General features: G+C 44.0%; 1 non-coding gene and 1 pseudogene across 1 annotated transcript; one reads left to right on the top strand and one right to left on the bottom strand.

Annotated features, from left to right (window-relative positions):
* Window positions 1–1635: 1635 nt before the first annotated feature.
* LOC113831292 lies at window positions 1636–1790 on the bottom strand (annotated as a pseudogene).
* Window positions 1791–7949: 6159 nt separating this feature from the next.
* Window positions 7950–8114, top strand: LOC113831291. Its single transcript, XR_003481017.1, has one exon. It is a non-coding gene; the product is annotated as a U1 spliceosomal RNA (small nuclear RNA).
* Window positions 8115–17748: the final 9634 nt, after the last annotated feature.

Raw genomic sequence — 17748 nt, forward strand, 5'->3', positions numbered from 1 at the left:
ATCACAGCAGGGGTTCTTCTATGAAGTTGGACATGAGACTGGAGGATTGTGTCTGGAGGAACAGAAGAAGAGGTGAGGTTCTGCAGATAGCCTACCTGCTTCCCCGGCAAGAGTGGCCTTTGGGTTAGTGTAAACAGATGTTTCCTGTCCCAAATATCCAGTGTCAAATAACCACTCTGGAGCTTATATTAATTATAAATGCTCAGTCAATAGCTCAGGCTTGTTACTAGCTAACTTGTACACTTAAATTAACCCATACTATTTATACTCTGCCAAGTGGTTCATGGCTTGCTACCTCATGTTTTACATGTCCTGCTTGCTCAGTTGCCAGCTGGCATCTCTCTCACTCTGCCCTTCTTCTTCCCATCATCCTTAGTTTGGTCACCCCACCTGTACTTCATGCCTGGCTACTGGCCAATCAGCATTTTATTGTACAAGTTTGAGTGACAAATCTTTACAGTGTACAAGAGCATTATTCCACGGCAGGTTAGCAGGATGTGCTTGCTGGGGATGCAGGTGGAATAAAGACTAAATGTTTTTTTAAGATTTATTTTGTAGTATGTTATAGCTTTGTATGTGTGGTTGTGTGCATGTGTAAGTGTAGTGTTTACAGAGTCCAGAAGAGAGCATCACTCTCCATGGAGATGGAGTTACAGACAATTGTGAGCCACTCACTGTCATCTCTGTTATTAGGTGGATTGTCCTATGCCACTGTTGTGACAATTGGTCATTGGCCCACTAACTTTCTCATGATTAATAAAACAGATTCCTAAAGTGGGATCTGTGGGGATCAAGGCCTCCAGTGTCTTGTTGAAAATATCACAGAATTGTTAAGCAGGCTTCCTGGTTTTCAGTTTTCTATTAGGTCTGTGACCTGGGTGACTTGCTTGTTTTCTGTACTATTTTTCAAATGCTGACTAATAAACACTTTTCTGTCAGATTCATAGTTTAGAGATAATTTTGCACAACAGGTGGGTCTAGTGGCACAGGCCTTGACATCTTCAGTTCCTCAAGATGCTGAGGCAGGAGCATTGCCCAGTTCAAGGCCAGCCTGAGCAGTTATTGAGAGCCTGTCTCAGAAGTGAAAAGGGGGCAAGAGATGGATGCATCTCAGTGGTAGAGCACTTGCCTGGCATGAGAAAGTCCCGGGGTTAGTTTCCTACATGTGTGCACTGTACTGCGATCATATTCACACAATCACACTCTCTAATGCCCTGCACTCCTGCTGACCCCTTCTTCCCAACTCTTCTCTCTTCCACGTGTGTGTGTGTGTGTGTGTGTGTGTGTGTGTGTGTGTGTGTGTGTGTGTGTGCACTTGAAGGCACATGCAGGGGGAGGGATGACACATGCACACACAGCTTATACAGCTCGCCACAGATGCTGTGTGTTCATGATTGCAGGAGCCAAATCAGGCCAGAAGAAAGTGTTTCCTTCTGGCTCTTACAGTCCTTCCTTCCTTCCTTCCTCCCTCCCTCTCTCCCTCCCTCCCTCCTACTTTCCTTCCTTCTCTCCTTCCTTCCTTTCTCTCTTTCCTATTCTTCCTTCTTTCCTTCTTCTCTCTTACTTCATTCCTTCTTTCTTTCTTCCTTCCATTCTTTCATTTATTTTTAGGAGAGAGCACAAATTTATTTTTAGGAGAGAGGTAGGTTCCCCACTACCTCAAATTATACAGTCAAGTTTTCTGCATTTGCAGAAATCTCAGGTGTCAGCACATCCAGAGTGCAACAGACAAGTCTTATCCTGGGAAAACCACCTTCATGATCACAGTATCACCCCTACCAGGTAAATATATAGGCTCTTACAGACCTTCTGCCCCCTTCTGTGAAGCCCCTAGAACTTTGTAAAGGGGTATTATTGGTGTCTTGTTCAGGTTAGAACACTCAATGGACACTTCTTCTCAGCATGCTGACCAGTTATGAGTTTCTGCATCAACTGCCACCCTCTGAAAATGCTTTCTGGAGGACAATGAAATGGCTCAGCAGTTGCTGTTTTCACAGAGAACTACAGGTTGGCTCCCAGCACCTAGGTCAGGTAGCTCACAACTGCTGAGACAAACTTTGGTCTTTGTCAGGACCTAATGATTTGGGGAGGGACACCTAGAGGGTATGCACTGATGAGCTGCTTTGGGTGTGAAGAAAGCCCACGGTGTTCCTAGTGTCAGAAGTACTGGAGAACAAGCATAACCACTCTCCAACTAAATGGTGACCTTCAGGGGTCCATTTCACATAGACACTAGTCCATAGACAATAGTCAGTCCTGTACAGTATGGAGGAGACACTACATTCCTGTTTTCAGAATTTGAGGTCTAAAGGCACCCACAAGAGGGTTCTCTCCAGTTAACAAGCAGCCAATTTCCATTTCATTATATCCTGCAATCCCTCTTGCATGGCTCTATACCAAGGGTCCTCCAGCAAAAATATTAGCTGTTTAAATAGGCAAGTCTTCATTTCAGCATTTACTGTAGTACGGTGTGGTGGTTTTCAGTGCTCCCCTTTAGAGAAAGAAAATTGTCACTGGACTCGTTTGCCTGCATGGGTCTGTAAGTTGTGTTTGGTGTCCAGGCTAGGACATCCTACCCACCGGAATGGAACTCAGTTGTGAGCCACCACACGGTGCTGGACCTGAAAGCAGGTCCTTTTCTAGAGCAGCAATTGCTCTCAACCACAGGCTGAGCTCTGACATCAATGCCACCAACTTTTAATGCTTAAAGCTTTGATGATTTACTTGGAAACTATTCAGCTTCTGACTAAAATCAGATCAAGTGTGGAGGATCTTCAGTTTCTAAGTGCTAAACGACTAAAAAGTGATTTCCTGTCGTCTCATGAGTAGTCTAATTATGTGAATGAATACTGAAATTGAAGTGGACATCACCTTTGTCCAGGGATTATAAAACCCCAGCTTTGTCATTCATAATCTTGCCCACTTTGGAATGAGTCTGCACTCTCAACAAATTCACCTTAACTTGGAGATCTCAGCCCGAGAATCAGTAAAGGGCAGATTTCTACACATTTCAAAAAGTGTTCATTTGGTCTTTGGAAGGTGTAGGTAGAGAGAAGACACCAGGGCTGCCTGACTAACAGCCCTGACAGCCTCTGCCTCAGTAGACTGAAGGAAAAACAGGAAAGGAGGATGAAGGCAAACCTGCAGTGCAGGCTGGCTCCCAGGATATTTCCTTCAATCTAGGGTAGCCGCTCTGATTCTCAACAAGGAGTTACACCACTGTACAAGGAGTGGCTGCCTTTCCTCAGTCTTGCCTAAGACAAAGCTCTGACATGATGTCAGGGAAGGAGGTCTGAAGATACAGAGGGGAGGAGACTCCATGCAGGAGTCTTAATGACCATCCACTGCTCCAATCCTCAAGCCCATTTAATTCTCTCCAGATGAAGACACATTGCAGTCCACACCCTGTGTGGCTCGTGCTGTAGGCCAGCTTGTCCCAGCTCACAAAGGTTCTGTAACAGCTTAACTCCAGGTTCCCAGGGAGCTTAAGAGGGGATGGGGCATGAGGGTCCCCTCTCGGGACCTGGTGTCTGAAGCCAGAACACCCCACTTTTCAAAGCAGAAAGACCCGGAGCCTGGCAACTTGAAGTAAATGAGACTAAAACCATCTGATCCACAGATTGTCGTGGATGACAGCTGAGTCTGAACAAGCTCTTCAGTGAGGTCCTCCATGCATTTGAGACCTCTCTAGATCCTGGCTTTACTGAGCCCTTCTCACTCTGGATTACTTTCTTCATCTTTGCCAAGACCTGTCTTCAGCAATGAAGAGGTGGCTTTGTAGGCCTGAGCTCAGGACATGCCGAGCCTATTGGGTAGGGAGAATTGGTGCCTGCAGATGCGAAGGCCACATCTGGGGTGGAGTCCTTTCTGAATGCATTAGCTCCGTCCAGCTTTTTGGGGTTGTCTCATCCTTTGACTGAGCTAGCCTTCTGTTTCCCTACCTGGCTGTGCATGCACCCGAGGGGGATTTCCAAGTCACTGACACAAGCCTGTGGCTATTGCTGTCAACCACTGACCATCTCTCCAGCTCCTGTTTATTTGTTTTTAATTATGTATATGCAAGTGTGTGTGAGTGGTGGGGTGTGCATGTGTGTCTGAGTGTGTGTGTGTGAGTGGTGGGTGTGCATGTGTGTGTGTGTATGTGTGTGTGAGTGGTAGGGTGTGAGCGTTAGGGTATGCATGTGTGTGTGTGTGTGTGTGTGTGTGTGTGTGTGTGTGTGTGTGAGTGTGTGTGAGTAGTGGGTGTGCATGTGTGTGTGGGTGTGTGTGAGTGGTGGGGTGTGTATGTGTGTGTGAGTGTGTCTGAGTGGTGGGGTCTGTATGTGTGCACATGCAGACAAGTGCTGTGAAAGCCAGAAGAGGCCCCAGATTCTTTGGTTACAATTGTGAGCTGGCTGATGTGGGTGCTGGGAACCCAACTGTCCTGTGAGGAACAGGAGGTCTTTCCTCTTTACCCCTGAGTCACCTCTCTGTCATCAACAGTAGCCATCACCCTAGTATTGTTTTTCTCTCTTAAATGATGAGTTGGACGTCACAGTCTTTCCAGACTTTCATCTTACAGAGCTGTTTCTGGGTGCTGAAGGACGTGGCGTCTCCCAAAAGAAAAACCTAGAGCCATCGCAGGCAACAGGCAAGGCAGGACCAGCTGCCTTCAGTCAGGGCAGCCCCTACCCCAGCCCTTCCTGCTGCTCTTTTCCTGGAGTCTCAAGGCTTCCTCCTGTGGGGCCCTCACTGTGTTTGTTCTTTTCTTCCCCATTTGACAGAGCATCTGTGAATCAGAAAGCGCCAAGTTAGCCCTGGCATCTAACCCCCCTTCAGCCTCTGTCTGCTAATGGGTGAGCCAGATCCTGTCGCTTTCCAGTTATAGTTAGAATTTTCCAGAGGGCACCATTGGAGAAGGATGGGAGGAGGGAGAAGTTGAGCCATGGTGCAGGGCCAAGCAATGGCACAGCCTCAGCCTCTCCAGAAGACCATGCCCTTCAGGGAAATCCCCCACCTACAGGTGTCTTCCAGCCACCACTGCCTCCACCATCATAGACAAGAAGGGCTTCCCTCTCCTGATCCCCTCTCATCACCATTGAAGCCATGTCACAATGGTAGACAAGACAACATGGCCATTGTCTCATTAATTTTCTGATTTCCCATCTTTGCATCAATTAAATGTTTCCACATTCCCATCTACCAGCTTGATGAACAATATTAGTTCAACTTATTACCAGGAAAGTAATTAAATATTTGTTCTGGGGTAATTTTATATTTTTGCATGACAATCGAGTTGGAGGTGTAATTAGTGAGTCTTAACTGGAGACTCATTTACAATCAATGTTTAATTTACTAACAACTGTTTTGGCTTACATGTGAATTAGACGCCTGTTTTTGGCCACCCATGCCCATGGCTTTCAGAACATGCCTTCTCCCTGGCTGGATGCAGTCAGTGATGAGGGTCTCCAGTGAGTGCTGAGCCCCCTGAAGAGCTCAGGACTGTCTCTGAAGGATAGCAGTGTTAGAAAGATGGAGGTGGCTACTGCACCCTGAGGATCTGCTGTGGCCAGGGTGCTGAGCTAAGCATACGTGGGTAATGCACCTGGGTAATTCATTCAGACCTAACAACAACCCTGTAACCAGGTGCTCCTTTATCAACTGCATTTTATAAAGGAGAAAAACTAAAGCAAAGGGGATTTGGCTTCAGGGGCTCATGGGGTCCACAAGCAAGGTCTAACTACTCTCCCTGTAATTTCCAGCCCATCTTTTAGCTAGTCAAATCCTTCTGAGTTATCCTATTCCACTCAAGACCATCTGTACAGCTGACTTCTTACCCTTGACCTTTCCTGATTTGTCTCACTTCAGAAGCACTCACCAATGTGTCAGTCAGCATGAATTATAAATGTTGCTGTAACAAATAGTCCTGAAATGTACATGGCTTACACTGAGGTTTATTTCCCCATAATGCTATATGTCCAATTGGGCTGTTCTGGTGGTTGTAAACACATATTACGTCCTGTTTGCTGGACTTTCCAGCTACCCACTTGAGCCTCTCTGCTCTAAGCAGTCTTCATCTTATGAGCCAGGTTGACAGAGGAAGCCAACAGTATCAGATTCAGTGTCTCTAAAAGGAGTGCTGGCCCAGAAAACTTGCCTGGAAGCAGTGGGGTTTCTCTGGCTCACATTTGGTGTCTGAAAGCAAATATGTAGAGAGCCCAGAATTTCAACAGGGCAGGGATTTTTTTACCATGCTATAGGAAGGGACCCCCAAAGACACAGGACAAGCCTATCCATGGGGTTGGGATGAGTTTCCTTTCCCTGAGGGCTGCTTGCAGCAATCCCTTAAACAGCAACAGAACTTCCCATAGATCCCGCCATTTCTCCCTGAATTCTCATCACAGGGTCACTGAACTCCTGCAATCTGCCCCAGGGCACAGCAGTCCTGCCATCTTTCCTTCCTTCCTTCTTAAGAATATTGTAGGCAGGACCATTGGCTCTCCAATAATGACATGGAGACTTGATATGAATTATGAAAGCTTGGCCTATAGCTTAGGGTTGTTCCTGCGTAGCTCTTATCACCTTACTAACCCATTTCTATCAGTCTTTGTGCTGCCATGTGGCTCATGGCTGTTATCTCTTCCTGCCTGTCTTGCTTGTTCTTCATCTCTCAGCATCTCTACCTTCTTCTTCTGAGCATTCTCTCTGCCCCCAAAATGCTGCCTAGCTATTGGCCACTTAGCTTTTTATTAAACCAATCAGAGTGACACATCTTCACAGTGCACAAAAAGATTATTTCACAACAGAATATTCTAGAAGACACATAGTAGGTGCTCTGTCATTGTTCCTTAAGTCCGTGAATCTGATATAGAGAATGAGGTTTCTTCAAAAAGCTCAGGTTCTGCATTCCTATGTGATGCTCTAAAGGTGCCTCCTCTTCCAGACTGTTCTGGAGACCAACAAGGCAGTAGATGTAGATGTGTGAGTGATTTTCTACATAATTGACAAACTAAATGTAGATAAATCACCAGGAGCAGATGGCATTCACCAGAGAGGAGTAGAGGAACTCAAGGGTGAAATTGGTGGATTGTGGGACAACAAGTAAGTGCTCATTACAAAGGGATGTGATTGCCCAGTGAGCTAGAGAGGCTGGCTATGCCTCCGCCAGGGCCTCGGGTACTGCTGATGCCCAGGAAGTCTGGCCAGCTGACCAAATTTAGAACAAAACCACTATTTGGGGAGAAAAGCTTCTTGGTTGCATAGGGAAAACATTCCTGTTTCAATATTCTAGAGCTCTCTATGGAGAACTCTATAATACTGTGTATATAGACAGAGGCAAAGTGCAGCCAGGGGCAGACATGAGACTTATCTCTCAGATTCATTTACTCCAAGAAATGGATGTACTTTAAACAAAGACAAACCAAACCCAGTCATCAAGGCTAGCTGTTTTTGAAGAAACTCTTGTTTAAAGTAGACAAGAATATATACCTACTAATAATTTGTAACCACAAAGATTTCATTAACTTCTCAAAGACATCTTTGAAAAGATTGCTTTTGCTAGACAGACATGGAACCAAACTGCCTCTCAGTGTGTATTTCATCTTTGATCAGAGAAACTTATTTAAAAGTTTATTTTATTTTTTACTTTTGTATAGATGTGTAGTTTCCATGGAGGCCAGAAGAGGGCATCAGATCCTCTGGAGCTAGAGTTACAGGCAGTTGTGAGCTACCTGACCTAGGTGCTGGGAGCCAACCTGTGGTTCTCTGTGAAAACAGCAACTGCTGAGCCATTTCATTGTCCTCCAGAAAGCATTTTCAGAGGGTGGCAGTTGATGCAGAAACTCATAACTGGTCAGCATGCTGAGAAGAAGTGTCCATTGAGTGTCTAACCTGAACAAGGCACCAATAATACCCCTTTACAAAGTTCTAGGGGCATCACAGAAGGGGGCAGAAGGACTGTAAGAGCCTATATACTTAACTGGCAGGGGTGATACTGTGATCATGAAGGTGGTTTTCCCAGGGTAAGACTTATCTGTTGCACTCTGGATGTGCTGACCCCCGAGATTTTCTGCAAATGCAGGAAACTTGACTGTATAATTTGAGGCAGTAGGGAACTGCATTTGTGCTCTCTCCTAAAAATAAATGAAAGAATGGAAGGAAGAAAGAAGGAATGAAGAAAGAGAGATGAAGGAAAGATGGAAGAATGGGAAAGAGAGAAAGGAAGGAAGGAAAGAATGAAGGAAGGACTGTAAGAGTCAGAAGGAAACACTGTTTTCTGGCCTGATATGGCCCATGCAATCATGAACACCCAGCAGCATCTGTGGCGAGCTGTATAAGCTGTGTGTGCATGTGTCATCCCTCCCCCTGCATGTGCCCTCAAGTGCACACAGGCACGCACAAGCACACACACACACACAAGCACACACACACACACACACACACACACACACACACACACACACACACACACGTGGAAGAGAGAAGAGTTGGGAAGAAGGGGTCAGCAGGAGTGCAGGTCATTAGAGAGTGTGATTGTGTGAATATGATCACAGTACAGTGCACAGATTTAGGAAACTAACCCGGGGACTTTCTCTTGCCAGGCAAGTGCTCTACCACAGTGATGCATCCATTTCCTGCCCTCTTTTCACTTCTGAGACAGGCTCTCAATAACTGCTCAGGCTGGCCTTGAACTAGGCAATCCTCCTGCCTCAGTGTCCCGAGGAACTGAAGGTTTCAAGGCCTGTGCCACTAGACCCATCTTTCTTGCAAAATTATCTTTAAACTGTGAAGTTGATAGAAAAGTGTTTATTAGTCAGCATTTGAAAAATAGTACAGAAAACAAGCAAGTCACCCAGGTCACAGACCTAATAGAAAACTGAAAACCAGGAAGCCTGCTTAACAATTCTGTGATCTTTTCATAAAGACACTGGAGGTCTTGATCCCCACAGATCCCACTTTAGGAATCTGCTTTATTAATCATAAGAAAGTAAGTGGGCCAATGACCAATTGTCACAAAAATGGCATAGGATAACCCACCTAATAACAGAGATGACAGTGAGTGGCTCACAATTGTCTGTAACTCTAGCTCCAGGGAGTGTGATGCTCTCTTCTGGACTCTGTAAGCACTACACTTACACATGCACACAACCACACATACAAAGCTATAACATACTACAAAATAAATCTTAAAAAATCATTTAGTCTTTATTCCACCTGCATTCCCAGCAAGCAGATCCTGCTAACCTGCTGTGGAATAATGCTCTTGTACACTGTAAAGATTTGTCACTCAAGCTTGTACAATAAAATGCTGATTGGCCAGTAGCCAGGCAAGAAGTATAGGTGGGGTGACCAAACTAAGGATGATGGGAAGAAGAAGGGCAGAGTGAGAGAGATGCCAGCTGGCAACTGAGCAAGCAGGACATGTAAAACCCGAGGTAGCAAGCCATGAACCACTTGGCAGAGTATAAATAGTATGGGTTAATTTAAGTGTACAAGTTAGCTAGTAACAAGCCTGAGCTATTGACTGAGCATTTATAATTAATATAAGCTTCAGAGTGGTTATTTGACACTGGACATTTGGGACAGGAAACATCTGTTTACACTAACCCAAAGGCCACTCTTGCCGGGGAAGCAGGTAGGCTATCTGCAGAACCTCACCTCTGCTTCTGTTCCTCCAGACACAATCCACACAGTCTCATGTCCAGCTTCATAGCAGAACCCCTGCTGTGATCTCCCTTTCCTCCCTATTCCATCTCTAATGGATCACAAAGACCTTCTTCTCCAACCTTCCTTCCTCCAACTCCTGCCATTTTCTTAGTTTCCAAAACCAGCAGCAGGCATTCCCTGGGAACACACCAGCTGAGGAGGCCAGCGAAACAGGGCCACAGAAAACTTCATACCAGGCAACACACAGCCATCACACTCTCTGAAAATTCAGAGAGGAAACAGAAGCCAAGAAACAAACCATCCATCAAACTACAACTGATCCAGAAATCAGCACTAGACTACATTCATCTGAATCCCAGCTGCCCAGACATGAGCATAGGAACATGATGGGGAGTGTTCTTCTGTGTATATGTTTGTTTTTGGCTGATGAATAAAACACTGATTGGCCAGGCAGGATGAATGCAGAACTAAAAGACAAGGAGTATTCTGGGAAGTATAGGCCGAGAGGAGTTGTCATGTGATCCCAGAAAGTGAGATAGCTGAGCAGAAACTGCCACTAGCTAATGGTAGAGGTCTGGAGGTTTGTATGGATAGACAGGAAGTGACATAGCTGGTCAGTAACATGATATAAGTAGGGACAAACAGGAAATCGCTCTCTTGTCTTCTCTGTGGATACACTGAGCAGATGAGATATAGATCCCAACAGAGTAAGAGGCTTGGACCTTTTCTCTGGTAAGACAAGACCACGTAGAAATACTTAGATTTATGGAAATAGGTTTATAATTAAGACAGAGCTAGCCAATAAGAAACCATAGTCACTGGCCAACAGCTTCATAAAGTGTCTGTATGTTTCTTTGGGGCAGAGAAGGGCAGCAGGACTTAGCTGGGCCAAGAAAACCTCATGTTACAAGAACATACAGTAACAGTCAAGGCGACGTGTCTCCACTAGAGCCCAGCTCTGCTACAACAGCAGGCCTGAATATTCCAACATAGCTGTAAAGCAAGAAAAAGACCTTAAAACAGTCTGTATGAAGAGGATAGATGTCTTTAAAGAGGAAATGAATAAATCCCTGGAAGAAATCCAGGAAAACACAAAGAAACAGTAGAAGGAAATGAATAAAACTATTCAGGACCTGAAAATGGAAGTAGAATCAATAAAGAAAATCCAAACTGAGGGAATTCTGGAAATAAAATATTTAGGAATTTGAGCAGGAACTACAGAGGAGAGATTCACCAACAGAATACAAGAGGTGGAAGAAAAAATCTCAGGCATCAAAGATACAATAGAAGAAATGGATACAAAACTTCTGGCACAAAACATTCAGGAAATCTGTGACATTATGAAAAGACCAAATCTAAGAATAACAAAATTAGAGAAACGATAAGAAACCTAGCCCAAAGGTCCAGAAAATATTTTCACCAAAGCCATAGAAGAAAAATTTCTAACCTAAAGAAGGATATGCCTATAAAGATACAAGAGGAATAAATAATATCAAATAAATTAAAAAGTCCCCTTGGCATGTAATAATAAAAACACTTAATGTACATACACATAAAGAGCATTAAAAACTACAAGGGGGATAGAACAAGTAATGTATAATAGCAGACTTATTAGAATTATACCTGACTTCTCAATGGAGACTAAAAATCAAAAGGGCTTGGACAGACATGCTACAGAGTCTAAGAGATCACAGATGCCAGCGAAGAATACTCCACCCAGCAAAACTTCCAGTCATCATAGATGGAGAATATAAGATATTCCATGATAAAGTCAAATTTAAGCAATATCTATCTACAAATCCAGCCCTCCAGAAAATGCTAGAAGGAAAACTCCAGCCGAACCTAAGGAGGTTAACTACAAGCATGAAAACAGGGAATACACATGAAAACACAGCTCAGAGCTCAGATCAGCAAAATTAAAAGAAGGGAAACTCTGTCTCTCTCTCTCTCTCTCTCTCTCTCTCTCTCTCTCTCTCTCTCTCTCTCTCTCCCTCTCTCTCTGCCACTACCACCACCACCACCACTACCACCACCAATATATCAGGAATCAACTATTGTTGGTCATTGTTATCTCTCAATATTACTGGTATCAATTTCCTCCCTCAAAAGACACAGACTAACAAAATAGATGGGAAAACAGGATCCATCCTTCTGCTGCATCCAAGAAACACATTGGATATTAACTCAGGGTGAAGGGTTGGAAAAAGATATTTCCAGCAAATAGACCAGAGAAACCAGCTGGTTTAACTGTTTTAGTATCTGAAAAAAACAAAAAACAAAAAAAAACAAAAAAAACTTCAAACCAAAACTAATCAGAAGAGATATGAAAGCACATTACATACTCAAAGGAAAAATCCGCCAAAAGGACATTTCAAGTATTAACATGTATGCACCAAACACAAGAGCACAAGTTTGTAAAAGAAACACTACTAAAACTTAAATCACACATTGACACTCACACACTGATACCCTACTGTCTCACCAATAGACAAGTCATCCACACAAAAACTTAAACAGAGAAATGCTAGAGGTAACAGAGATTATAAACCAAATGAACCTCAATAGAAATTTACAAAATGTTTTACCATGACACAAAAGAATATACCTTCTCCGCTGCACCTCACGGAACTTTCTCCAAAATTGAGCACATACTCAGACACAAAGCAAGACTCAACAAATAGAAGAAAATGAAAATAACTCCCTGCATCCTATCTGACACCATGGATTAAAGCTGGATACCAATACCAAGAGAAACAACAGAAAGCTTATAAACTCATGGTTCAATAATGAAAATCAATAAACATAATCTAACATATAAACAAACTGAAATAAAAAACCACATGATCATCACATTAGATGCAGAAAAGGCCTTTGACAACATCCAACACCATTTCACCATAAAAGTCCTGGAGAGATTAGGAACACAAGGGAAAAGATTTTTTTAGGCATATTCAGTAGAAGACTAATATACAAAATATATAAAGGACTCAAGACACTAGATATCAGGAGAACCAATAACTCAATTAAAAATGGGTTACAAATCTGAGCAGAAAATTACCAATAAAGGAAACTTAATGGCTGAAAATCAGTTAAAAACATGTTCAATATCCTTAGCCCACAGAGATATGCAAATCAAAACTACTTTGAGATTCCATCTTACACCTGTTAGAATGGCTAAGATAAATACCACAAGTGACAGCTCATGCTGGAGAGGATGTGGAATAAGGGAGAACACTCCTCCACTGCTGGTTCGAATGCAAACTTGTACAGCCGCTGTGGAAATCAGTATGGTGGTTCCTCAGGAAGATGGGAATCTGTCTACCTCAAGATCCAGGTATATCACTCTTTGGCATATACCTAATGATGCTTCATCCTACCTCAAGGACATTTGCTCAACCATGTTCATTGCTGCTGTATTCATAATAGCCAGAACTTGGAAAAAACCTAGATGTCCCTCAACAAAAGAAAGGATAAAGAAAATGTGTTATATTTACACAATGGAGCATTATTCAACTGTTAAAAATGACATCATGAAATTTGCACTCATCCTGAGTGAGGTAACCTAGACCCAGAAAGATAAATATGGTAGATATTCACTTATATGTGGCTATTAGCCATTAAATAAGTAATAACTTAGCTATACTCCATAGACCCAAAGAGGTTAGGTATAGAGGAAGGGACTGGATTGACGCATGGATCTCCATTGGAGGGGGAAAGAAAAATGACTTGGGGGGGGATAGAGCAGGGAGTAAGAATAGGATCATCAGCTGGGAAGGGGAGAAATGGAAACCCTAGTGCAGTGGAAACTTCCTAAAATATCCGAGTATTGGGATCCTAATGAAGTCTTCAACTAATGAAGGAAACAAGTCCCCACTGGTTATCTCTTGTCACCAAGTGAAGCTTCCAGTACTGGATTGGGTTACTTCCAATTGAGCAGATAGTCAAGTGGGTCTCCTGGAAATCCCCAAACAATTCAGCCTGCTGCAAAAACAACAGGTTGGTCTCCTCAAACTGACAGCAAGGCCCCATTGCTGAAGACAACATCAACCCATTGAACATGGAGAAGTCAGTGAAGCTGGTGCCTTAATAGAGCCTTCACCTCAATGTTCTAGTGTCTTTGGTATGGGAAGGTTCTCTGAAGTCTACCAAAAAGGAAACATAAACACCCGGCCACAAAACTCATCTACAATTTGTCATACCCACACATACACTAGGCAATGGTGGCACAAAGCTTGTGGGATGACCAACCAATGTCTGATTTGACTTAAGTCCCACTCCACAAGATGGAACCCATACCTGGCTCTGATTGGGTGACCAAGAACCAGAGCCTGGATAGGCCAGAGACCTAGGGCTAAAGCAGTACTGATGGTATCATCATCACCATCACCATCATCATAATAGGAGGATGAGAAGTAACAATAAATGACTCCTAATGATATTATGTTATACAAATACACACAGCCAGACATTTCAGAGTCAGACAGACAGACCTTGGAACACACCAGTTTAAATGTGATGACTCTGTGAAATCTCTCCCCTCAGAGCTCATAGAACCCCATAGAAGAGGAGGCAGAAGGAGTGTGGGAACGAGAGGGGATGGAAGACACCAGGGCAAGGCCCTCTAAAATCAACTGCACGGATCTCATATGAACTCACAGAGACTGAGCAGCAAGCATAGGCCCTACATAGGTCTGCACCAGGTCCTCCGTGTACATGCTATGGCTTTCATTGTCATGAGACTCCTGAGTATGTGAGTGAGTGGGTCTTATTCTTGTGCCTTCTCTTGAGGCTCTTTTCCTTCTGTTGGTTTGCCTTGTCTGGCTTCAGTGGGATGGGTTTTATCTTTTATATTTGTTGTTTGAAAATGTTCACTACCCTTAGCCATTAAGGAAATGCAAATTAAAACTAGTTTGATATGTCACGATACCTCAGTCAGAATGGCTATTATCAAGAAAAAAATAAAGAAAAGTGATGTCATGGAAAATGTGTCTTTAAACAATCCTAAGTAACTAGGAGGTGGTTGAGGAGGGGCTGAGGAAGCTGCAGCTGCCTGTGCCTGGTCACATGAGTCTTGCCAAGTGACCCTGATTCTCCAAATCAATATTATTCTTTTATGACACCCTATCTTTGCAAATACTGTTCCTTCTCTTGAAATGCCTCCTCCTTTTAAAAACAAAGACTGACTCACTCCCAGTCATACTCACCTCCGTATCATCTAGGGCACTGGCAATGAGATAGGCATCATCTTGCTCCTTGGGCTGCTTCAAATTGTAACTAAAATAATGGGGATTTTAGTGTTTTTAAATTAGTATTCTGAATCCTAGGGATGATGGGAGAGATTGCTGAAGGAATCCTAAAAGCCACCTGAAGCCTAGCCACTGCACGGGCATGTGCTAGTGAAGTGTCTGCAGAGCCCAGAAGGTCGCATAATATAGACAACATTATAACCTGTTACACTGCTGTGGAGGAGATGGCTCAGTTGGTAAGGTAAGCATGGGGAACCTGAGATCCATCCCCAGAACCATGTAGAGCAGTCAGGTGCTGTTGTGTGTGCTTGTTCTAGGACTGAATATGTAGATACAGAATGGCCCCTGGCACTTGTTGACCAGTCAGTCAGCCTAGCTGAATGAACAATCTCCAGGCCAACAGGAAAACTTGTCAATAAAACAAGATGGGCAACGTCTGAAGAGCCACAGCCAAGGTGGCACCCACATACCTGCATGCACCACACACATACACACACACACACACACACACACACACACACACACACACACACACACACACACCATGCTACACTGGAGAAGGGAAGGTGCAGATGTACAGTGACCAAGTCACCTATCATTTATCCCTGGGGTGTGAACATAACAGAGGAGATTAGAGGGATAGAGAAAGAGTTTTAGAAAATCCACACACTCTCCTTTTACTGGCCCATGAGGGGCTCTCTGCTCCTCAGAGAGGAGCAAATGGATGCAGAGGCACATACATTGAATCTAATTACATTGTTACTTATAGGTTCAATTAAACACTCTAGACATTTTTATAATGTAATTTCAGTTGGGATGCATTGCACCAATGGCATTAACCTTTAATCATAGTTCTTTCTCTTTGAAATGAAGTAATGACCACATTAATTAGTAACAAAATGATTAAACTAGAGTTGAAGCCATCAGGTGATAGGTTCTTCCCTGGTCCTCTCCCTACATTTAAATGTGGCCTTTTGATTTTCTTCCCCAGAGAAAACATGTCTCAGGATGTGGTGTGTGTGTGTGTGTGTGTGTGTGTGTGTGTGTGTGTGTGTGTGTGTGTGTGTGTGTTAGGGAAGGGGCTACAACCCCCTTCTCCTCCTCAAGGGTCCAGGGATGAAACCTAGGCAGAGTGAGCATCTAGTGAATTGGGATCTGCTGGGTCTGGTCTTAGGATGACTGTTTGTCCTCTGGGTATTGGTAATTATCCCTTTTAAGGACTATTGTGTGGTTGTATTGGTAACTTTTATGGGAGCCCACAGTATTGACTGCATTCCATCTTGACTTAAGGTCAGAGAGCTCAAACCTATTCTTGCTCTTCAATGTTAAATCATGTTTGGCCAAAGGTGTGGCCACTAGATGTCTTGCTCCTCAAGACCAAATAACAGGATTTTTGACTTGGGGCATGGTTACTAAATGTTTTGCAAATTGAGGGAGTTACACTTGTTTTTTTCTTGAATCATGGTAAGGAAGTCTTTTGTCCTCCCCTTTTGTTTGGGGTACATAAGGGCTTTGAGTAATAAACTTGGGGATGCTGCAGTATTCACTGAGCCCTCCTGACTATGGTCTGAACTTTGTTTTTTTCCCTCAACCCTCACTCCCCTTTTCAGGCACATTTGAACAGGCTGGCTGGTCCCAACACTTTTCTCATCACTCTGTTTACTTTGGCTCACAGTTCTAAGGAACCCAGTCCATCATGGTGGAGATGGCATGGCACCAGGAGTGTGAGGCTTCTTGCTCACATCTCAGTGGATCATCAAGCAGAGAGAACCTGGGTGGGAAGCAAGACTCAGCTATCACCCCCTGTGTTAGTTACTTTTCTATTGCTATGATAAAAAACTCTATGACCAAGGCAATTTGCAGAAAGAAGAGTTTATTTGGGCTATGGTTCCAGAGAGATTAAGAGTCCACAACATTTTACAACTAAACCATGCCCGTATGGCACCCAGTGGTGTGAATCATGCCAATGGGGCTACTGAGTGGTGTGAATCATGCCAAACAAACAGCACCAGGGCCTTGCTAAGGTCAGATTAGCCATGGATGCCTGTTCACCTTCCTGGAGGCTCCCAGAATCTCAGCAGGCTGCAGGTAATGCAGCCACCCCCACTCCCTGTCATATCTGAGCCCTCACACTGTCCTCCCTAGCATGTAAACACTCATCCTCTCTCCCCTGTTATTTAGGGAGCTCTACTATGTGCCAGGGATCATGGGAATTAATACAGATATTGCTGCCTTTCTCAAACACTGTTAGGTTCAGCTACTTCCTGAGCAATACTGGGTTGATAATTACTACATGGAGAGAAGAGGCCCTAGGGAATGCTCCTCTGGAGGGTGCACCTGTGTGTGCATGACAGGTACCATGGAGGCGTTCCTGGAGGGGTGACAGCCAAACTGTCATTTAGGATAAATATTTTTGCTACTTACGACATTGGCAGAATTTGATACATCATGGGAGGGGAACAGCCTCTCACCATTTCTCTAGGTCTTTGATTGGCACATACCCACTGCCATCCCTCCATGGATCACCTGTAACCAGGGAGCTTATCACAGGGTCCGTTAGCCTGACCACCCAGCTCAGCTCCTGACTTTCAGATGCATGTTAACTTCAGCTCCCATGTTCTGCCCTCAGCATCTGAGGTCTCTGGACAGGACCACACAGAGAACTTTAGTGCTCCCACCTAAGTGCTCACCAGCTTTCCTAGTTCTGTTTCCTCACACAACAGCCTCCTCTAGCCCCCATCCCTTCTGGCTCCAGCACTATAGTTTGAGCCCCAGTGGGTCTTCCCAGTGTCAAGTGACAGTTCATGACACATCACAGGGCTTCTACACTTAGACCTGGGGCTCTGAGTCTACACAG

Source organism: Cricetulus griseus (genome assembly GCF_003668045.3).
Source record: "Cricetulus griseus strain 17A/GY chromosome 1 unlocalized genomic scaffold, alternate assembly CriGri-PICRH-1.0 chr1_0, whole genome shotgun sequence".
In the NCBI taxonomy this organism is placed as follows: Eukaryota; Metazoa; Chordata; class Mammalia; order Rodentia; family Cricetidae; genus Cricetulus; species Cricetulus griseus.